Source organism: Scyliorhinus canicula, chromosome 12 (assembly GCF_902713615.1).
Source record: "Scyliorhinus canicula chromosome 12, sScyCan1.1, whole genome shotgun sequence".
NCBI lineage: Eukaryota > Metazoa > Chordata > Chondrichthyes > Carcharhiniformes > Scyliorhinidae > Scyliorhinus > Scyliorhinus canicula.
The window spans coordinates 139,635,415-139,659,515 of record NC_052157.1 but is presented as its reverse complement, the minus strand read 5'-3'; the positions used below and the strand labels follow the sequence as shown (position 1 = coordinate 139,659,515).

The 24,101-nt window shown below is 46.5% G+C and overlaps 1 protein-coding gene across 3 annotated transcripts in view; it reads left to right on the top strand.

The window, feature by feature from the left end:
* The window catches only part of sez6b (seizure related 6 homolog b), a 1,051,857-nt gene that overhangs the window by 478,553 nt on the left and 549,203 nt on the right, over nt 1-24,101 (top strand). The window lies entirely within an intron of this gene.

Sequence of the window (24,101 nt, the reverse complement as noted above, 5' to 3'; positions counted from 1 at the left end):
TGGGGTTGACAAGGACTGGGTCCAGGGCCACACACCATTGAACGGGAGAGGTTGGGAAGGGCTTTCTGGCGGTAGAGATGGGGCACCAGGCACTTTGCTTTACCTTATCTTGCAGCATAGGCCAATGATTGTAACAGTTCAGAGCAATAGCAATAATTGGCTGCTTTGTGCACTGAGCATCCCAATTGAAAAGCTCAATGAACCCAGGACCCAATTAATACCATCTGCATGCCCCACTGGAAAGTCCTGACAACACATCAATAGGAAGTCTCGATATAAACTGCGTGGTGGATTCTACAGTACTACAACAATAAAGAACACACCAGTGTTCTTGAACTTCGGAAGATTCACAAAAGACAAGTTGCAATTTCCGTCACAACTGGAGAAATAAGGTTCAGATCTGTATCACGCAATCTGTGTCACTGACATTTACAGTCTACCCTGCATCTAGAAAATAGCCTCCTGCGAAGATAACCCACCAACTGACCAGGAAGGAGTGGAGAATCTTAACTCAGCTGCTGCTGTCTGCAGCAGTACCACCCATCTTTGGGTAGTTCTTGGTGAGTCAAGAGGTAAAAGTACATTTATTTATTTAATTCCTAGCACTGCGGCTAAAGTCAGGGCTGCCAAGTGAAAGTATAGGCACCGCCAACGGTGACATAAAGCTTTTAATGCCACAAGTTTTATTAACGAAACTTGGAACCACTCACCACCAAGCTGCCCTAAGCCTGTGTCTAAATATCAGTGTCTGTATGTAGTCATTTCAAGTAAGATGTATATTGAACATTATGAACTAATTAACAGTTCCATGATTTTAAAAATGTTTAACGTTAGTAATTAAACTGCAAGCTTTACTTTCAGTGTAAATTCATTATGCGTGTTACGATCCCAGAGCAGATCCCAACAGTGGCTAGGGTACTGGATCTTTACAAAACAAAATCCTTTTTAGAAACAAGACCACTGCAGTCAAGCGCCCTGTAGCCCCAGGCTTTTAACCCTTAAATTGTCCCAATATTTAGAAACTAATATTTCTAAAATCCTCCATTTTTTGCAGTAAGCACGGTTGTAATCCATCTCTAATGCTTAGGGCGACAAATAAAATGAACAGATTATGCGCTGTGCATCAAGGAGTGGTTGAGCTGACCCTGTGTATTCAGAGGAATGTGTTTTATAAATTTAGAGTACCCAATTATTTTTTTCCCCAATTAATAGGCAATTTAGTATGGCCAATCCACCGAACCTGCACATCTTTGGGTTGTTGGGGTGGAGCCCCATGCAGATACAGGGAGAACGTGCAAACTCCACACGGTTAGTGACCCAGTGCCGGAATTCGAACCCGGGTCCTCAACGCGTAGTCCCAGTGCTAACCACTGCGCCGCATGCCGCCCTTGTGTTCAGGGGAATTACGTTAGTCCTCAGCACAGCTTTATATCCCTGGTAATTTTAAATTGTCCTATATTTGACTTGAGAGTCCAATTATTTATTTTTCTTTTTTTTTAAATATAATTTTTATTGGAATTTTTACAGAAAATATAAAACATAACGACAAACAATGAAATGCAACAAAATAACCCATAATAACTGTAACACCCCCGGACCATATGTATCCCATCCCCCCACCCCCCAACCCCAATGAACAACAAAAGAACTTAAAAATAAATTAAAATTAAATAAACAAACATAGTCATTGTCCCCCTCCCCCCCTTTTCCCTCCCCCCCTTTTCCCTCCCTCTTCCCCCCCTCCCCCCCCGGGTTGCTGCTGCTACTGTCCCTGTACCCTATCGTTGAGCCAGAAAGTCGAGGAAAGGTTGCCACCGCCTAAAGAACCCTTGTACCGACCCTCTCAGGGCGAATTTGACCTTCTCGAGCTTAATGAAACCCGCCATGTCATTGATCCAGGTCTCCACGCTTGGGGGCCTCGCATCCTTCCATTGTAGCAAGATCCTTCGCCGGGCTACTAGGGACGCAAAGGCCAGCACACCGGCCTCTTTCGCCTCCTGCACTCCTGGCTCCATCCCAACCCCAAAAATCACGAGTCCCCATCCTGGCTTGACCCTGGATCCCACCACCCTCGACACCGTCCTCGCCACCCCCTTCCAGAACTCCTCCAGTGCCGGGCATGCCCAGAACATATGGGCATGGTTCGCTGGACTCCCCGAGCACCTGACACACCTATCTTCACCCCCAAAGAACCTACTCATCCTCGTCCCAGTCATGTGGGCCCAGTGCAGCACCTTGAATTGGATGAGGCTAAGCCGCGCACACGAGGAGGAAGAATTAACCCTCTCCAGAGCATCAGCCCATGTCCCGTCTTCGATCTGTTCCCCCAGTTCCCCCTCCCACTTAGCTTTCAGCTCCTCTACTGATGCCTCGTCCGCCTCCTGCATAACCTTGTAGATATCAGATATCTTCCCCTCTCCGACCCAGACCCCCGAAAGCACCCTGTCGCTCACCCCCCTCACAGGAAGCGAAGGGAATCCCTCCACCTGCCGCCTAGCAAATGCCTTTACCTGCAGATACCTGAACATGTTCCCCGGGGGAGCCCAAATTTCTCCTCCAACTCCCCCAGGCTCGCAAACCTCCCATCAATAAACAGGTCCCTCAGCTGTCTGATGCTAATTATTTATTTTTCTTAATTCAGCTCTTTGAAGCATTCCTTGGATAATTGGTTCAAAATTTAAAATGTTCTAATTCTTAATAATATCTGATGTAACATAAAGGTCCACTCAGGAGCAAGCTAGATGAAATGAATGGTCTTTTCTCGTTAATATAAAAGCAGAATGCTGTGGATGCTGACAGTCCTGGTCCCCTCAATGAATGCTACATGTCCCAGCATAAGACCAGTTGAGTGCAATGATCAGATAGATGTGTTTACTGCCACCACAACTGCAGGGGAGCACACTTGCTGCAGATGCAGTGCCTGTGATGCCACAGGTAGCTACCAGCATCAATGGCCGATACAATTGAACAAATTGTAATGCTGAAAGTGCAGTTTGTTTAAAGCATAGATATATTTAAGGTACAAGTCTTGTAATTCAGGTGTCCAGATCATTGTGTGTACCAGCGAGCAGAGCAGGAAAACGAGTGGGGTGAGCAAGTGGGAGGCAAGCGTTCAATGGACAACGGGCGGGCAATAATGATATCAGCAGCATTGCACAGATGGAGCGCATGCCGACCTCCTATTCCAGTGTGGTGGCAGGAGATTCGGTGTCAGTACAAATCGAGGATGCATGGTGATAAAATCTCATCTTGGTTGCCTGGGCAGTAATGTGGCAGAGCATACCTGCGCATTGCAGAAATTGATGCATTATTTCATTGATTCTTCTAACTAACCAATTATGTAGGTTTATTGTTCTGCCTCCTGGTGAGCTAAACATTGACAAATATTTCCACTTGCAGATGAGACCACAGCCAGGAGCCCTAAGTGTAAGACCATCGCTGAAGAGAATCCAAAATCCAATTCAGGAGAACCTTCTGTTAGCCCCAGCGTTATTAGAATGTGGAATTTGCTAGCCAAAGGAACGGTTAAGGTGGACAGCGTAGATTCATTTTAGCGGAAGTTAGATAAAATACCGAGGGAGAAAGGAACAGAAGGGTGAGATGAAGGGTGGGAGGAAGATCATGGGGTGTGTAAATACTGAAATAGACCTGTTAGACTGAATGACATGTTTCTGTGCTGCAAGTATCATGGACATTACAAGTTTTCTCCATTGGATGTTTTCAAGTGATGACCTGACGTCAACCCCAGCCCCATATTAAATGATGGTTTATTCCCTATCATGTTGAATTGGTTTTTCATTCTGACGTCTGTTGATAATATAGTTTTTCTCCTGGTTCAGCTTACTCAATGCCATGGACCATTTTCCATTTTAGAGAACAGACAGGTGACCTATTTTCAGACCTCTCTAAATGGAGGAAGGCGGGGGGGGGGCGAATTTGCCAAAATGTGACAGATAAAATTCTATTTCGATAGGTTCAAGATGGAAAGTGCAGCAATATTTGGGGTATAACAGGACAGTTAAAGGCACCATCGCTAAACTCATAATAAAGCAAATATAAATTTTATTTTTAAGATTAAAATATAATTTTTGCTGACCTTTACTGCTCTCCTAGAAAGTCGAGAAATGGCTGAAACCTCCTAGAGAAACCCGTCATGAACCCTCTCAAGGCGAACTTTATTTTCTCGAGACTGAGAAACCCAGCCATGTCACTAACCCAGTCTCTACACTCGGGGGCTTTGAGTCCCTCCACATTAAAAGGATTATCTCCGGGCTACCAGGGAGGCAAAGGCCAAGACATCGGCCTCTTTCGCTTCCTGAACTCCCGGATCGTCTGACACACCAAGATTGCTATCTCTGGACTCGGCACCACCCGCGTGTCTAAGATCTAGCAAATCCCTGCCAGAATCCCTTAAGAGCCGGGCATGCCCAGAACATATGGACATGATCTGCTGGGCTTCCCGCACACCTCACACATTTATCCTCAACCCCAAAGAGCTTGCTCATCCTGGTTGCCGTCATGTGCGCCTGGTGGACCACCTTAAACTGGATTAAGCTAAGCCTGGCACACGATGAGAAGGAATTGACCCTGTTTAGGGCATCCGCCCACAGGCCCGCATCCAGCTCCCCGCCTAGCTCCTCTTCCCATTTGCCCTTAAGTTCCTTCATTGGGGCATCCTCCGCCTCCTGAAGTTCCTGGTCGATGGCCGACACCTTCCCTCCCCTACCCAGGTGCCGGAGACCACCCTATCCTGTATCCTGCGTGGGGGTAGCAGCGGAAATGATACCACCTGTTTTTTTCAGAAAGGCGCTTACCTGAAGGTATGTGAAAGCATTTCCAGGGGGCAAACTGAATTTCTCCTTCAGCGCTTTCAGGCTGGGAAATGTCCCGTCTATGATCAGCTCCCCCATCCTTTTAAAGCCTGCCCTATGCCAGCTTTGAAACCCTCTGTCTATATTGTCCGGGACAAATCTGTGATTGTTGTGTATCGGGGTCCAAACTTAGGCTCCCTCCACCCCCCAGTGCCTTCTCCACTGACCCCAGATCTTCAATGCCGCCGCCACCACCGGACTGGAAGAGTAGCGGGCCGGCGAGAACGGCAGAGGTGCCGTTACAAGTGCCCCTAGGCTGGTTCCTTTGCATGAGGCCGCCTCTAACCGCTCCCACGTCGACCCCTCCCCTAACACTCTGGGATGTTTTTATTGCTAATCCAAGTGCGCGGGTCAAAATCTACCCAGCAACATACTATCAAATTGAAAAGAGGATGAAATGCAGGAAAAATCAAAAAATAATGGTAATGTTGCACATCACTGTACTCAATGCCCTTGTTGGTTGTAAGAGGGCAAGGAGGCAAGTCCATAGTTCTAGGATCTGAAGTAAGAAGGTACTGGAGTTGGAGATCCTACAGTGATCTATATTTCAACGTCTTGTTTTGGAAGAGGAGAAGGCACCACTGGAAGGGATCAAAACAAAGTGGGAGGAAGAGTTTGGAGAGGATATGGAGGAGGGGTTCAGGTGTGAGGTGCTCCGGAGAGTGAATGCCTCCACCTCGTGCGCGAGGTTGGGGCTGATACAGCTGAAGGTGGTGTACAGAGCACACTTCACGAGGGCGAGGATGAGCCGATTCTTTGAAGGACTAGAAGATGTGTGTGAGCGTTGCGGGGGGGGGGGGGGGGGGGGGGGGCACATTCATATGTTTTGGTCCTGTCCAAAGCTAGAAGATTACTGGAAGGAGGTTTTTAGGGTAATTTCCAAGGTGGTGCAGGTGGAACTGGACCCGGGTCCCCGGGAGGCCATATTCGGGGTGTCGGACCAGCCAGGGTTGGAAATTGGTGCGGAGGCAGATGTTGTCGCCTTCGCCTCGTTGATCACCCGAAGGCAGATCCTGCTGGGATGGAGAGCAGCCTCTCTACCCTGTGCCCTGGCGTGGCGGGAGGACCTGTTGGAATTCTTGACCCTTGAGAAGGTTAAGTTTGAACTGAGGGGACGGACGGAGGGGTTCTACAATTCATGGGTATTATTCATTATGCACTTTCAAGAACTGGATAACATCGAACATTAGTTGGGGGGTGGGTGGGTGGTTGGGAGGGTTAGGGGGAGGGGGACTGTGTGTTAATGGTGACTATGGGTGATTCCTGATTCCTTTTTGTCATTTGTTTATGTGAACATGCGAGCTAATGTTTGGGGGTTGGTGGGAGGATGGGATCGTTGTTATTGATATGGGGATTGACATATTTGTTGGGTGTAAATGTGGGAGAAAATGTGAAAAAGGAGAATTAAAAAATATTTTTAAAAAATATTTCAACGTCTTGGGAAACCAGGGAAGAATAAGAGTATGTGTCAGAACTGGGAATGAATAAGAGAAGAAAATAGCTGATTTTGGTTTCTTGCATCGCGGATGGGGTAGGGGATACTTGAATCATGGGGTAGGGGACAGGGAATACTTTAATCATGTCTTGTTAAATGCTGCTGCTAATAGCTGCCTCGCCACCCCTTCCTTTGTGGCTTTTGGGTGGGTTGAGGAAGTCGTGATTGACATGGAATTGTTGTTGGGAGCACAGGTTCATGATAATGGCAGTTGGCTCTGGTTTGAATATTTTGATAGCGTCACCTTTTACTGGTCAACTAAACTGAGGTCCATCTGATAATTGAAATGGATGGGCACCCTGCAGACTTTCTTGTTGCTGATTGTCGTCAGTTTTTGCCTGTTTATGGGGTTGGCAGAACTAAACTAGGAAATTGTTTTCGAGGAAATTGCAGTGTCATACCTGAGTCTGCAATGCATTGGAGAATGTCGCTCAGCACTATCTTCCTGCCACTCAGTCCGCTGGCCACAGCTGCAAAGCAGTGGCTAGATGATTGATTCCAGAATCTCAATGATGAAAATGACAAGCGGGTGATAGCTAGCTAATTTCCAAATTTCATTATAAATGACCTTCCAACGAATCCACAATCAAGAGATTAATAAACCTTTTCAAATCGATTAAACCCAGGCGGCTGCTCCTCTGAAGATTTAACTGCGGTTTTGCATGGAACCAAAACATGCAGAAATGGTTGAAGAGGTGAACCCTGCTTGTCTTTCTGAAAAGGGGTCACTTTTTAAACAACTTAAAAAGTGGAAAATACAGGGCAGCATTCTCCGTTCCCCGACGGCGATTTCTTAAACGATATCGGGCGGCAAATTGCTTTTTATTTTTTTTTAATGAACATTTTCTTGAGGTATTTCTTTGTCATTGTAACAGCAACAATATAAATAATATACATAAAAATATTAACATAGTGCAAATAGCGCCTCCCCCTCCCATAGGTCCCACCATTACTTAACCCCCTACTCTACGCTAACCTACCGCTCACCCTTCCCCCCCTTCTGCTGACGAATAATTCTCTGCGAAGAAGTCGATGAACGGTTGCCACCTCCGGGCGAACCCTAACAATGACCCTCTCATGGCGAACTTAATTTTTTCCTGGCAGAGGAAACCAGCCATGTCCGATAGCCAGGTCTCCGACTTCGGGGGCTTTGAGTCCCTCCATGCTAGTAATATCCGCCTCCGGGCTACCAGGGAAGCAAATGCCAGAACATTTGCCTCTTTCTCCTTCTGGATTCCCGGATCCTGCGACACCCCGAAAATCGCCACCTCTGGACTCAATGCCACCCTTGTATTTAATACCTTGGACATGACGTCGGCAAACCCCTGCCAAAAGCCCCTCAGCTTTGGACATGCCCAGAACATGTGGACATGGTTCGCTGGCCCCCCTGCACATTTTGCACACCTGTCCTCTACCCCAAAGAATCAGCTCATCCAGGCCACTGTCATGTGAGCTCGGTGCACAAAGCAAATTCCTTTTCATCATCAAATTGGGGGCGGCGCCTGTTTTCGGATGCTCCGCCCCTCCAAAACGGCATCATCAGGGAGTACGCCACAGGTTGTTGGGATGGCCTCAGGACATTACATGAAGGCCCTCCTCCGATGCTCCATCCCCGGTGGGCCAAGTTCATGACGGCGCTGGGCACGTGTGTTCTCCGTTTTCATGAACCTGACGTGGCAACTGCGGACTGTGTCGTTGCCCTGCGCTTGCGCCGCTATGGACCCGGCCAATTCTCCGGCCGTTTATTTCGTAAAGGCCGTGTGTTGTACCTGGTGCGGCTGCTAGCCCCTCACCAGTCGGAGGGTCGGCGCTTGGGTTTCACCAATTTATTCATCGTAGAACTTTCTTCGGACATAGCCTCAAAATCGGAGAACCCAGCCCACAATTTCTAATCGTCAGAGATAAGCCGAATGAATGAGTCTACTTCACACATAGGAGCATTTTAATGGACCCAAAAGGGTTTCCATGTGGATCTCTGGGAAGGTAGTTTGCCATGAGCAGGATCACCTAGGGCTCTGCAACTAGATCCTTGACTTCCTGACCCATAGACAACACTCAGTAAAAATAAACAATGACACGCCCTCCACGATAATCCTCAATACCAAGCCCCGCAAGTCTACGCACTTAGCCCCCTATTATAGTTCCTATACACGCACAATTGTGTGGCAAACTCTGGCTCCAATTCCATCCACATGTTTGCTGATGAGACAACCATAGTGGGCCGGATGTCAAACTACAATGAGTCAGAGTACAAGAGGCAGATAGAGAACGTAGTGGCATGGTCAACGACAGCAACTTCTCCCTCAATGTCAGCACAGCTAAGGAGCTGGTCATTGACTTCAGGAAGCAATGTGTCATACACACCCCTGTCTTCATCAACGGGGCCGAGGTAGAGGTGGTTGACAGCTTCAAATTCCTCGGTGTACACATCACCAACAATCTATCCTGGTCCACCCACGTTGATGCTACGACTAAGAAAGCACACAGCACCTATACTTTTTCAGGAAACTAAGGTAATTATACATGTCCATATTGACTCTTATCAGTTTTTACAGATGCACCACAAAACGCACCCTATCTGGTTGCATGACTGCTTGGTTTTACAACTGTTCAGCACAAGACTGCAAAAAACTACAAAGAGACGTGAACACAGCCCAATCCATCACACGAACCCACCTCCCATCCATTGACTCTGTCTCCACCTCCCGTTGCCTTGGGAAAGCGGGCAACATAATCAACGACCCCTCCCCTTGGGTTATTCTCTCTTCCACCCTATTCCATTAAGCAGAAGATACAAAAGCTGAGAACACAGACTTAACAGATTCAAAAGGGGCAGCAGGGTAGCATGGTGGTTAGCATAAATGCTTCACAGCTCCAGGGTTCCAGGTTCAATTCCCGGCTGGGTCACTGTCTGTGTGGAGTCTGCACGTCCTCCCCCTGTGTGCGTGGGTTTCCTCCGGGTGCTCCGGTTTCCTCCCACAGTCCAAAGATGTGCGGGTTAGGTGGATTGGCCATGCTAAATTGCCCGTAGTGTCCTAATAAAAGTAAGGTTAAGGGGGGGTTGTTGGGTTACGGTTATAGGGTGGATACGTGGGTTTGAGTGGGGTGATCATTGCTCGGCACAACATTGAGGGCCGAAGGGCCTGTTCTGTGCTGTACTGTTCTATGTTCTATGTTCTAAAACCAGCTTCTTCCCTCCTGTTACCAGACTCCTAATTGACCCTCTTGTGGACTGAACTGATATCTCCACACGCCTTCTTTACTGTTGTAGCACTACACTCCGTATGCTTCACCCGATGTCTATGTATTTACATTGTACATTTATTGTATGTCCTATGTTTTTTTTTCATGCATGGAATGATCTGCCTGGACTGAAATGAAATGAAATGAAAATGAAAATTGCTTATTGTCACGAATAGACTTCAACGAAGTTACTGTGAAAAGCCCCTAGTTGCCACATTCCGGCGCCTGTCCGGGGAGGCTGGTACGGGAATCGAACCGTGCTGCTGGCCTAGTGGTCTGCTTTAAAAGCCAGCGATTTAGCTGAGTGAGCTAAACCAGCCCGTACGCAGAACAATACTTTTCACTGTACCTCGGTATACCTGACAAGTTTGAACTAAAGCAGACAGATAGCAACTGTGGTAGAATTATCATAGAATTTACAGTGCAGAAGGAGGCCATTCGGCCCATCGAGTCTGCACCGGCTCTTGGAAAGAGCACCCTACCCAAGGTCAACATCTCCACCCTATCCCCATAACCCCACCCAACACTAAGGGCAATTTTGGACACTAAGGGCAATTTAGCATGGCCAATCCACCTAACCTGCACATCTTTGGACTGTGGGAGGAAACCGTAGAACCCGGAGGAAACCCACGCACACACGGGGAGGATGTGCAGACTCCGCACAGTGACCCAAGCCGGAATCGAACCTGGGACCCTGGAGCTGTGAAGCAATTGTGCTATCCACAATGCTACCGGAAGGTGTAAGTGGAGTGAAGCTTCCATTTGACCAAGTTATGATTTGATATGCTGCCTGTGATGTTGAAGGCTGGTTTGTGCAGGTGATTTGACACCTTTTCTATGAATGCTTACTGCAAGTAGGCTGTAGATAATGGCAGCTGTGTGCTGAGGTAACACATTGCAGAAGAGTTATGCAGGGATCTCTATGTGAGACATTTAAATAGATCTCTCCCATGTAAAAGCAGCTCTTTCATCTTCACACCCCCTTTGGCAAAACAGTGCAAAACCTAATTTCAAAAATACAACATTGGGTTTTGTTTCTCTGCAACGAGTTACTCGGTGTTCACACATGAAGGTGAATTTCATCAATCCCACGGTCAAAGGGAGTGAAGGTTGGAGAAATAGAACTACAGTGCTGTTGGTTCTAACTTTCCAAACGTGCTTCAATCAAGTGAGGATGAGAGCACAGGCTTGTATCCTGCATTTTGTAGCATGTCCTGTGAATATATATTTTTAAGTTGCAGCAATATGGATACTTCAAATAATTCCACCACCGGCTCGGCTCCCCTTTTGAAGCGTTTGGGTTACAGCATTGTGGTATTTTATCAGCCATAGTCATTGTGGTGAATGTGATTCACACTATATATAGTTGCCAATATCACTCCATGTATATATGTTCGTTATCTACCCGTTGTAAGATCAATACTGTATATAGTTGCCAATATAACTCCGTGTATATATGTTCACTATCCACTATTGTAAGTGCAGTTGCGCTATCCGACCACCAGGAGGAGTCACTCTGGGAGTACGCAAGAGTTTGTACTGGGCTCCTCCCTTGGCTCTGCCCAGGACTCCTCCCCCTGGGACCGATGTATAAAGATCAGTGCCTTAGACCCAGCCTGCCAGTTCATCTGAAGTTCAACGACGAATAGGCTGGCTCTGTTGTAAGTGTATTAAAGCCTCTGTTCAGATCCAACTACACGTGTTCGCTGAATTGATGGTTCCATCATAAAATTTATAGTGCAGAAGGAGGCCATTTGGCCCATCGGTCTGCACCGATCCTTGGAAAGAGCACCCTTCTTAACCCCACGCCTCCACCCTATCGCCGTAACTCAATAACCCTACCTAACATTTTGGACACAAAGGGGCAATTTAGCATGGCTATTCCACCAAATGTGCACATCTTTGGACTGTGGGAGGAAACCGGAGCACCCGGAGGGAACCCATGCAGACACGTGGAGAAAGTGCAAACTCCACACAGACAGTCACCTGAGGCCGGATTTGAACCCGGGGCCCTGGAGCTGTGAGGCAGCAGTGCAAACCACTGTGCCACCATGCCGCCCTTCTTGGAGTCCTCCTTGTTTGATCATAGGCAGAGTCTCAGCATTGCATCCAGCAGCGTGGGAGTGACATAACAGTCCATCCTAATTCCCCTCTGAACCAGAATCCACATGCCTGTACTTGCTATCACTGGTGATAAAGCAAGAGAACCCTGGCTGACTTTCCCAAATCTAGCCCAGGGGACTGAAGCTAATTAAAGCACCTCTGCCATTTTTGTGTGTGCGTACGACCCTCTTCAAAGTCAGTTTCTCCCTTTCTTAGTATGCCATCCCGAACCACACACTTCTTACGCCAAGGAATAAAATCAGAAAATGCTGGGAAAACTCAGCAGTGGAGAGAAAAACAGAGTTAGCATTTCAAGTCTGTCTGACCCTTCTTCAGGGCACCAGGGAACATTGCAAGGCCTCAGATCGGTGCTGTGCTGAATATCGGGAAAGAGTAGCCTGGTGGCGGTACATCTGCTCTGGAAACCTTACTGTTTCGAAAATCAGAGATGCAGCAATATCAAACGTCAGCACTCCACATTTGTCTTATTTGCACTTAGAATGCTCTTGATTATGAAACAACCACACAGTGTAGGACAGACCCGATAGGAGTGGCATCTCTGAAGGACATCGGTGAATCCATTGAGTCATTACGACCCACCAGCGGCGTTCTTGTCATTTTATCTGGTTCCAACCCACAAATTAGTGGATTTATTGAATTCAATTTCACAACTTGTCACGGTGGAATCTGAACTCCTGATCTCTGCGTTTCTTGTTGTGTGCCATAGTTACGAGGCTACCATCCCAGCCACTGCTGTGCAGTGGTGCTTTGCTGGAGTGTGGCACTGAATTCTTTCAAGAATTTTATTTGTGTCGGCTTTGAAGTGAGCAATCTGTTTAAATCTGTTTGAATGACGTTTTAGTGTAGAAAGAATATTCTAACCCACGGCAGCACTTTGTAAAGAAAAATGGTGAAACAAAAGTGTCACTTTTCCTCAGTCTTGTTATCAGTCATCTGGAGTCAAGCAAATATCCTCGAACATGATTTGTAGCAGCTCCATTAGACCATCTCCACTCTAATGCAGTCGTTTTTGATTTGCACTTCAGGACGCTAATTGCATTATGCATTGTCAGTGTAAGAAGGTCAATTGCGTATTTATTAAATTTTTCGTAATGACAACCAATTGCACCGTCTATAAATTATCATTTATTCGGAAATGGGTGCCATTTTTGCAGGACTATCAGCGGTGATAACAGTTACGTTTTGTGCATCTAATTCTGAACTCTAATTATGCACCGGAGAGCAAGTCACAATCCTCAATGCTTGCATTTCAATGATTTTGGATTATATTTGTATATAATAGTTTAATTCCTGTGTGATTTTGAGTGTATTTACATGTTGGTTGTCCAGCTGAGGTGCCTCAAGACTATTACATACTCAGCAAACGTACTCTTTAATATGAAGGAAACTAATTACTTTATTATACACGTATCTCCTTTAGCTGACACGGTTAAACCATTAAATTCATACATGAAATATTCCCTTGAAAAGGGTTTTTTAAAAGATTGTTAGCTGTTATGTTGGGTTGCAGGAGCCAGCCCTTTATTCTGGCTTGTATTAGAAACAGTTGGAATCCATGCAGAATGTTCCCACCCCCTGCACCCCCACATCACGGCATCTAATTATTTCTTGAATGATTCCAAAGATTTTCCTCCAATGCTGCATTTGATAGGAAATTACTTTTGTTGATTACTCTTTGGATGAAGTCCTAAATTTGACTTATACTTGTGTGAACCTACTGACCTGGGCCCGAATCTCCCAGATTAGTTTGAAGCTTTGCCATGGATCTTTGTTTCAAACCATTTCTGAGTTTGCGTATCATACGTGGTTGCCTGACAATCACTTCCTTTCAAAGCTGAAGCAGTCCCTTGATGCTTAGAAATAATTTTGTGGAACTCCTATTGTGAAACCCGCTGATGTTCAATCCAGGGCATCCCAAATCCCAGAAGGGGAACTTGGAAAGCCGGTTCTTAACTACTTATATTTGTGATTTGGAAAAAATGTGAGAAAAGAGATGAAAGGGCGAGGAAAGGGGTTAGTGCTTTTGTAAATTATTCAAACAGCAAAACGTATATTAAACTTGAAAATATGCAACAAGAAAGGCAACCGTACAGAACAACATTTACAATTAACTGCAATAATCATCACCCAGACAATATACTTAAATTACACCCTCTAAATGTATCTATTTTCCTAAACTTCGGGAATACACCTGCCCCAAAACAGCATCTCATAGGTTTTAGTGCTATGAGCCATATCCAGCAAATAAGTACCACAACGGACCTGTAACTTTTTTTTGGTAGCCTTCCTTCTTGTTTAGAGCAGAACCTATAGGGTCTAACAGAGACAGTTTCTTCATCTTTCTGTTGTTCACAGCAGCTTGATTCTTTGAGAGAGCTCTGCTTTGCAACTGGGTGTGGCTATGATCTAGGTCCCTAGACTGCGAGTCTCCACTTTGCACAACAAACTATCCATTTCCCTCTTTGACTATGCTAATCTACATCTCACAAGCCCCCAGTGCAGCAAAATCCCTATCAGTTTTGTTTTTTACCCAATTCTTAACATTTAATTCCAACTTCCTCAGATTCACCCCAGCAGGTTTGCTAGCTTCCTTGTGTCCCAGTGGCGGGCAGAATATTCAGTGTGTGGTCTAACCAGGGTAGTTTGATCATGACTTCTGCCAATACAGGTCGACATTCCCTTTGCCTTGCTGACTGCTCCACTTCGGTGGATGGAGCTGTTCAGTGTGAAGTCTTCTAAAATCCCTGGAACTCCTTCAACTTTACCCTTCGCTTTTTTGACACCATTAGTGGGGTACACGTTTTATGATATCCACGTGGTCCCTTTTTAGATGAAATACAAATGAGTACAGAAAATAACTTTTATTCAGCAACCTTGTCGCAGGAGTTGGCCAAGGTCATTATTTGGTGCGGAAAATTAGGTGGTTTTTAATTTATAAAGGTTACAGTATCTACAATATTCTGTCTACCTGCTGTTCTAACATGTCAATCAGGACTCAATTAAATCCGAATAATAAGCATGGTAACATTTCAGGAATTTTAATAGATTCAGTTGAAATGTTATTGTGCTTATTATCTGGGTTTAATTGAGACCAGATTTAGTCAGGAGTACAGGATAAAGACTGGGAAGAGCACAAAATATCTTTGCTGCTACTAATTTTAAGTTTATGGGATGATCAACTGTACAAGTAATGCGACTGTGAAATAAAGGCCTGCAGTCTGTGCAGACAACGCTGATGAAAGTAGCTGCCTTATCATGAAATGTCATGGGGCTCTGAAACCTTCATAAGATCAGAATCTCTCTGCTTTGTAAACAACCTGTTTGCACAGAGCAAACAATCACATTCCTAACCATTGACTGTAAAAGTCCCTTTCAGGCAGCTCACTCGCTTGTTGCTGTCGAATGGGAGATCTAGGCTCCAATTCCAGCTTGGCCTGACATTCACATTTGGTTACTCAATGGAATTAATTTGCACGATGTTGTGAGGAAATAAAGGTAGTTTTGAGGGATTTATGTTTGTATAGGTAAACATTAGAAATAAGGCACAGCTTTAAGTAGGTTTACTTTAAGGTATCGCAGAATAATACAGCACCGAAGACACCCTTCGGCCTATTGAGTCTGCATCAACGCATGAAAAACACCTGCCTGCCTACCTAATCCCATTTGCTAGCACTTGGCCCATAGCCTTGAATGTTACGTTGTGCAAGTGCTGATCCAGGTACTTTTTAAAGAATGGGAGGCAACTCGCTTCTCCCACCCTCCCAGGCAGTGCATTCCAGACCATCACCATCCTCTGGTAAAACATTTTTTCCTCAAATGCCCCCCGAAACCTCCTGCCCCTGACCTTGAACTTATGTCTCCTCATAACTGACCCTTCACCTAAGGGTAGCTGCTGCTCCCTATCCACCCTGCCCATGCCCCTCATAATCTTGTAAACCTCGATCAGGTTGCCCCTCAATCTTCTGTACTCCAGTAAAAACAATACAAGCCTCTCCAACCTCTCTTCATAACTTAAATGTTCCATCCAGGCAACATCCTGGTGAATCGCCTCTGCAACCCCTCCAGTGTAATCATATCCTTCCGATAATGTGGCGACCAGAATTGCACACAGAACTACTACAGCTGTGGCCTCACCAAAGCTCTATACAACTCCAACATGACATCCCTGCTTTTGTAATCTATGCCTCGATTGATAAAGGCAAGTGTTCCATATGCCTTTTTCACAACCCTATTGACCTACCCTTCTGCTTTCAGCGATCTATCGACAAACACGCTAAGATCCCTTTTTTCCTCAGAGCTTTCTAGTGTCATGCCATTCATTGAATAATTCCTTGTCACATTACTCCTTCCAAAGTGTATCACCTCACACTTTTCAGGGTTAAGTTCCATCAGCCACTTTTCTTCCCATTTGACCATCCCGTCTACATTTTCCAGTAACACAAGACACTCAACCTCACTGTTAACCACAAGGCCAATCTTTGTGCAATCCGTAAACTTACTGATCCTAACCCCCCACATAGTCATCTGTGGCATTTATATAAATTACAAATGATAGGGGACCCAACACAGATCCCTGGGGGATGCCACTGAACACTGGCTTCCAGTCACTAAAGCAGCATCTGTCATCACTCTCTGTCTCCTACAGCTAAGCCAACTTTGAATCCACCTTATCAAGTTACCCTGTATTCCATGTGCATTTGCCTTCTTTAGAAGTCTCCCATGTTGGGCCTTGTCAAAGGTTTTGCAGAAACCCATGTAAACTACATCAGCTGGACTACCCTCATCTACACATCTAATCACATGCTCAAAAAATGCAATCTAATTTGTTAGGCATGACCTCCCTCTGACAAAGACATGCTGACTATTCCTGATCCTGGTAGTTATGGAAACGGACAAAGATGAACGGGAACTAAAGATTCTGAATTGGGGTAAGGCAATTTTAATCGGATACGATGGGATCTTGCCAAAGTGGACTGGGATCAGCTTTATGTAGGAAAATCCACATCAGAGCAGTGGGGGTCATTCAAAAAGGAAACTGAGTACAAACACATTGGGCGCGATTCTCCGCCCCCCCCCCCCCCCCCCCCACACGCCGGGTGGGAGAATAGCGAGAAGGCCTCCCGACATTTTTCACGCCCTCCCGCTATTCCCCCCCCCCCCCCATGCCCGACCAACGCCACGAATTGCCGCTCGCCGTTTTTTACGGTGAGCAGCGATTCTCCGAGGCCGATGGGCCGAGCGGCCAGGCCTTCACGCCCGTTTCAACACGGCAGCAAACACACCTGGTCGCTGCCGTCGTGAAACGGGCGCCAGATGCCTGTTTGGGGCATCTGGGGGCCCGATTGGCACGGCAGTACCACGGCCGTGCCAAGGGGGGCATAGGCCCGCGATCGGTGGGCACCGATCGTGGGTCGTGCGTCCATAACGGACGCACTCTTTTCCCTCCACTGCCCCGCAAGATCAAGCCACCACGTTTTGCAGGGCGGCTGAGGGAAAAGATGCCAACTGCGCATGCGCGGGTTGGCGTTGTCCAACCTGCGCATGCACGGCTGACATCATCGGCCGCGTCAGCTGGCGTGACGCTTGACGTGCGGCCTTGACGACCGTCGTCAAGCCGCCGTGACGCACAGGGCCGCGCTCCTAGCCCCACCCGGGGGGGAGAATCGGCCCCAGAAGTGGGCGCGAAGGCTGCCGTGGGTCACGGCCTGTCCCACGGCAGCCTTTACGATTCTCCGCATTTGCGGAGAATCTCGCCCATTGTTTTCTGAAAAGATAAAGAGTGGGGCAAAAATATCCCTGGATATCAAGTGAAATACAGGATTGGATCTGGAAAAAAGGGAGGCTTAGGGAAGATACAGAGGGCACTACAGTAAATGCCTCAAAAAAAATTAGAAAGTGCAGGGGGTACTTAAAAAATAAATCAGGAGCGCATAGAGATGGCATGAAAAAATACTTACAGGAAAACAAAGGAGAATCCCAAGGTGGTTCATAAGTTAATTCAGAGTAACCAGGGAAAGAGTAGGGCCTATTAGGGACCAAATTGGTAACCTGCGCCTGGAACTGAAAAACATGGTGATTATTATTATTTTTTAATTTGTATTTTGCATTTGTGTTCACTATGGAGAAGGACTGTATGGGTACAGAAAGCAGGAAGCGGGACTGCAAGATAATTAAAAAGATTAGCTTGGAAAGGGAGTGGACAGCACTGTGGCTTCACAGTGCCAGGGTTCCAGGTTCGATTCCCCGCTGGGCCACTGTCTGTACGTTCTCTGCGTGGGTTTCCTCCGGGTGCTCTGGTTTCCTCCCACAGTCCAAAGATGTGCAGGTTAGGTAGATTGGCCATGATAAATTTCCCTTAGTGACCAAAAAGATTAGGAGGGGTTATTGGGTTACGGGGATAGGGTGGAAGTGAGGGCTCTATGTTCTATGTTCAGATGTCAACAGATTCAATAATAATAATCTTTATTAGTGTCACAAGTATAAATTAACACTGCGATGAAGTTACTGTGAAAAGCCCCTCGTCATCACACTCCGGTGCCTGTTCGGGTACACTGAGGGAGAATTCAGAATATCCAATTCATCTCACAAAGCACGTCTTTCGGAACTTTGTGGGTGGAAACTGGAGGAAACCCACGCAGACACGGGGAGAACGTGCAAACTCTGCACAAACAGTGACCCAAGCGGGGAATGAACCCGGGCCCTGGCGCTGTGTGCTAACCACTGTCCTACCATGCCACCCCTGGGCTGCTGTGTGGGGCAAGAGAGGAGATTGCACGGACTCCGAGATTGATTTTTGAATCCCTTCTGGCTTCAGCTAAGGTGCCAAAGGATTGGAGGACAACTAATGTGGTACCATTATTCGAGAAGCGAAGTAGGAAAGAACCACATAATTATAGGCCAGTAAGTTTAACATCAGTGTGAGGGAAATTATTGGAAACAATTCTGAGGGACAGAAGTAATCGCCACTTGAAGAGACAAGGGTTAATCAAGGGTTTACATCATGACTTTGTCAAGGGGAGATTATCATAGAATCATAGAATTTACAGTGCAGAAAGAGGCCATTTGGCCCATCAAAACTGCACCGGCCCTTGGAAAGGGCACCCTGCCTAAACCCACGCCTCCATCCTATCCCCGTAACCCAGTAACCCCAACTAATCTTTTGGACACTAAGATACAATTTAGCATGGCCAATCCACCTAACCTGCACATTGTGCCTAAAAGATTTGATCAAATTTTTCGACGAGGTGACTATGTGTGTAAATGTGGGCAGTGTCGTTGATATTGTCTACATGGACTTCAGTACAGCTTTTGACAAATTTTCACTTGGGAGACTGATCAAGAAAGTAAGAGTCCATGGGATCCAGGGCAATTTGGCACATTGGATCCAAAATCGACCTGGTGGTTGGAGCAGAGGTGTTGGTCGAAGGTTGTTTTAGTGATGGGAAGCCTGTTTACAGTGGTGTCCAGTTGGTCCAGGGATCAGTGCTGGGTCCTTTGCTGTTTGTAGTGTACATTAATCATCTAGACATGAATGTGGATGGTATGGTCATAAGTTTGCAGACGGCACAAAAATTGGTGGTGTGTTAAATACTAAGGAGAAAAGCCATACAGTACATTAGCATATAGATGGACTGGTCAGGTGGGCAGAATAGTGGCAAATGTAATTTTACCCTGAAAAGTTTGAGGTGATGCATTTTGGGAGGACTAACAAGGAAAGGGAATACACAATGAACACTAGGAAACACAGAGGAGCAATAGGAAATTGGAGTGCATGTCCTGAAGGCAGCAAGAAAGGAGAAAAGTAGTAAAGAAGGCATATGGGATACTTTCCTTTATTAGCCGAGGCGTAGAATATAAGAGCAGGATAGTTATGATGGGGCTGTATAAAATGCTTGTTAGGGCGGCACGTGGCACAGTGGTTAGCACTGGGACTACGCCGCTGAGGACCCGGGTTTGAATCCCAGCACTGGGTTACTGTCCGTGTGGAGTTTCCACATTCTCCCCGTGTCTGCATGGGTTTCACCTCCACAACCCAAAGGTGCGCAGGTTAGGTGGATTGGCCCCTTAATTGGAAAAAAAAAATAATTGGGTACTCTAACATTTATAAAAAATTGCTTGCTGGGCCATAGCTAGTGCAGTTCTGGGCGCCACACTATTGGAAGGATGTGCTTGCACTATAAATGGTGCACAGAGGATTTTGGTGTTTCAGCTATGAACAGAAGCTGGTTAAGTTGAGGTTGCTTTCCTTAAAGCAGGGAAGGCTGAGGAGGGACCTGATTCAGGTGTACAAAATTATGAAGGACACAGGGAAGATAGGAAGAAATTACTTGAGGGGTCCATAACCATGGGGCATAGATTGATAATTCTCAGGGTATTTATTGCGGACAGCATGGTAGCATTGTTGGGGCAGCACGGTAGCATTGTGGATAGCACAATCACTTAACAGCTCCAGTGTTCCATGTTCGATTCCGGCTTGGGTCACTGTCCCGTGTGTGTGTGGGTTTCCTCCGGGTGCTCCGGTTTCCTCCCACAGTCCAAAGGTGTGCAGGTTAGGTGGATTGGCCATGATAAATTGCCCTTAGTGTTCAAAATTGCCCTTAGTGTCCAAAATTGCCCTTCGTGTTGGGTGGGGTTACTGGGTTGTGGGGCTAGGGTGGAGGTGTTAACCTTGGGTAGGGTGCTCTTTCAAGGAGCCGGTGCAGACTCGATGGGCCGAATGACCTCCTTCTGCACTGTAAATCCTATGAAGATTTGGGGTTAAACGTTTTCACCCAGAGGGTGGTGGAAATCTGGAACTCACTGCGTGAAAGGGTGGTGGGGGCGGGAACCCTCACAAAATTTGAGAAGCATTTAGGTGAGCATTTGAAATGCAATAGCATACAAGACTACAGACCAAGTGCTGGACAATGAGTATAGAATAGATAGATGCTTGATGGCCTGCACTGTACTGTATAACTCTAATACTCTCTGAATATTTCCATGCCTGGAAGGGTAAAACCTAATGTTAGATTCTTGCTGGTCAAAGGTGTTTGTATGCGTATGGGGTTTGGTTCAGTTCCAACCATGATTCTATTGTGCTTAGAGAGGGCTATGGTGTGAGGAGTAATTACACCAGCAGTGGTTGCTTAGCAACTGTGGTCTGGTAAGGTAGAGAAGCTTTAAAATTTTGTGGTGCATGTAGGAATTATTTATATATTATATTTTATATCTTGCAGTAGTTATGTTATTAAAAATACTGGGTTCCAATACATCCAGGCAGTATGTTTGCTAAAGCTATGATTAAGGTGTTGTAAAGATGAGGCGATCATTGATTTTAACCATTTACTTTTTACAGAGAGATAGTTAATGGAATATTTTTCACAGAAAGGACTTTCCCTGGGTATAGATAATTAATGAGGGGTGTTTTTTATTCCTAACTTAGCAGGTCATGGGGAATCTTATTGCGATAGAGATTATGTAATTAACAGGAGGAGCCAAATCTGTCTAGTTTTTGGCAGTTTTTCCATAGGATTTGAGTCTCACAAGACATAAGGATTTTCTGGTTGGGCGCGATTCTCCGCTGCCCACGACGGGTCGGAGAGTAGCGGGAGGGCCTTCCCGACATTTGTCCCGACCTCCCGCTATTCTCCCCCCCCACGGCCGCCCCACGACACGAATCACTGCTCGCCGTTTTTTACGGCGAACAGCGATTCTCCCCTGGCTGATGGGCCGAGTTCCCAGGCCTTTACGGCCGTTTTCACGAACGCAAACACACCTGCTCTCACCGTTCGTGAAAACGGCCGCAAAGTGCCATCCCAGACAACCATGGCACCGATTGGTGCGGCCGTGTCAAGGGTGGCATGGGCTCGCGATCAGTGGGCACCGATCGCGGGCAGCGGGTCCGATACCCGCGCACTAATTGTTCCTCCGCCGCCCCGCAGGATCAGTCCGCGGGGCGGCTGAGGGGCATGACGGCCCGCGCATGCGCAGGTTTGACGCATATGCGCGATGACGTCATCCGTGCATGCGCGGGTTGGAGCCGTCATTAGCGACGGTCGCTAAGCCCGCGATGCCGTGCTTCACGGGGCCGCGCTGCTAGCCCCGCCCGGGGGGGAGAATCGGGCCCCAGGAGGGGGCGCGGAGGCTGCCGTGAAACACGGTCAGTTTCACGGCAGCCTTTACGACTCTCCGCATTTGCGGAGAATTGCGCCCAAGGATTTTCTGGTTGTTCCTGAAAGAGTCTCTCTGCAAAGGTCTGCTCAGAGAACAGCAAGTAACCCTGATTGCCAACTTTATTTATGAGTGGATTTTGAACTGTATTGGGTTGCTTGGTTGGAATATATGTAGTGGCAGGTGTAGTGACAGTGAGTTAAAGCTTTGCCTTTTATTTAAGAACTATTTAACTGTAAATTGTAAAGCTGCTCAATGATTTGTACTTTCAGATCATGTTTAAAGATGTCAAGTGAGGGCAGCACGGTGGCCTAGTGGTTAGCACAACCGCCTCACGGCGCTGAGGTCCCAGGTTCGATCCTGGCTCTGGGTCACTGTCCTTGTGGAGTTTGCATATTCTCCCTGTGTCTGCGTGGGTTTCACCCCCACAACCCAAAAATGTGCAGAGTAGGTGGATTGACCACGCTAAATTGCCCCTTAATTGGAAAAAATAACTGGGTAATCTAAATTAAAAAAAAAAAGATGTCAAGTGGGCTGTGGCTCTTGGAGGAAACTACTTCGGAATTGTTTTACCTACTCTGTGGTGGCAACTATATAGAATTGAATGCTTGTTTCTAATTTTTGACTCCTCATAGATAAAGATGCATGGCATTAAGGGTAAAGTAGTAGCATGGATAGAGGATTGGTTAATTAATAGAAAGCAAAGAGTTGGGATAAATGGGTGTTTCTCTGGTTGGCAATCAGTAGCTAGTGGTGTCCCTCAGGGATCCGTGTTGGGCCCACAATTGTTCACAATTTACATAGATGATTTGGAGTTGGGGACCAAGGGCAATGTGTCCAAGTTTGCAGATGACACTAAGATGAGTGGTAAAGCAAAAAGTGCAGAGGATACTGGAAGTCTGCAGAGGGATTTAGATAGGTTAAGTGAATGGGCTCGGGTCTGGCAGATGGAATACAATGTTGACAAATGTGAGGTTATCCATTTTGGTAGGAATAACAGCAAACGGGATTATTATTTAAACGATAAAATATTAAAGCATGCCGCTGTTCAGAGAGACTTGGGTGTGCTAGTGCATGAGTCACAGAAGGTTGGTTTACAAGTGCAACAGGTGATTAAGAAGGCAAATGGAATTTTGTCCTTCATTGCTAGAGGGATGGAGTTTAAGACTAGGGAGGTTATGTTGCAATTGTATCAGGTGTTAGTGCGGCCACACCTGGAGTATTGTGTTCAGTTTTGGTCTCCTTACTTGAGAAAGGATGTACTGGCGCTGGAGGGTGTGCAGAGGAGATTCACTAGGTTAATCCCAGAGTTGAAGGGGTTGGATTATGAGGAGAGGTTGAGTAGACTGGGACTGTACTCGTTGGAATTTAGAAGAATGAGGGGGGATCTTATAGAAACATTTAAAATTATGAAGGGAATAGATAGGATAGATGCGGGCAGGTTATTTCCACTGGTGGGTGACAGCAGAACTAGGGGACATAGCCTCAAAATAAGGGGAAGTAGATTTAGGACTGAGTTTAGGAGGAACTTCTTTACCCAAAGGGTTGTGAATCTATGGAATTCCTTGCCCAGTGAAGCAGTTGAGGCTCCTTCATTACATGTTTTTAAGGTAAAGATAGATAGTTTTTTGAAGAATAAAGGGATTAAGGGTTATGGTGTTCGGGCCGGAAAGTGGAGCTGAGTCCACAAAAGATCAGCCATGATCTAATTGAATGGCGGAGCAGGCTCGAGGGGCCAGATGGCCTACTCCTGCTCCTAGTTCTTATGTTCTTATGTTCTCCCTTGTTCAGATGCTGCAGATTTAGACAACAAAGCCATGAATTATTGAAATTGGAAGATTCTCTGCCACTTAGTGTTGATGAATGTAATTTTAGCACCATGGCTGTTTTTGCAAATTCCATGTGTTGCTGAAAACTACAGGAGGCTGGGTGGAAGGGAAGAAATGCAGGATTGTGGAGTTTTGCTGTTTTGCTTGGGCAGCACGGTAGCACAAGTGGCTAGCATTGTGGCTTCACAGCGCCAGGGTCCCAGGTTTGATTCCCCGCTGGGTCACTGTCTGTGCGGAGTCTGCACATTCTCCCTGTGTCTGTGTGGGTTTCCTCTGGTTTCCTTCCACACTCCAAAGACGTGCAGGTTAGGTGGATTGGCTATGCTAAATTGCCCTTAGTGACCAAAAAGGTTAGGACGGGGTTATTCGGTTACGGGTTTAGGGTGTAAG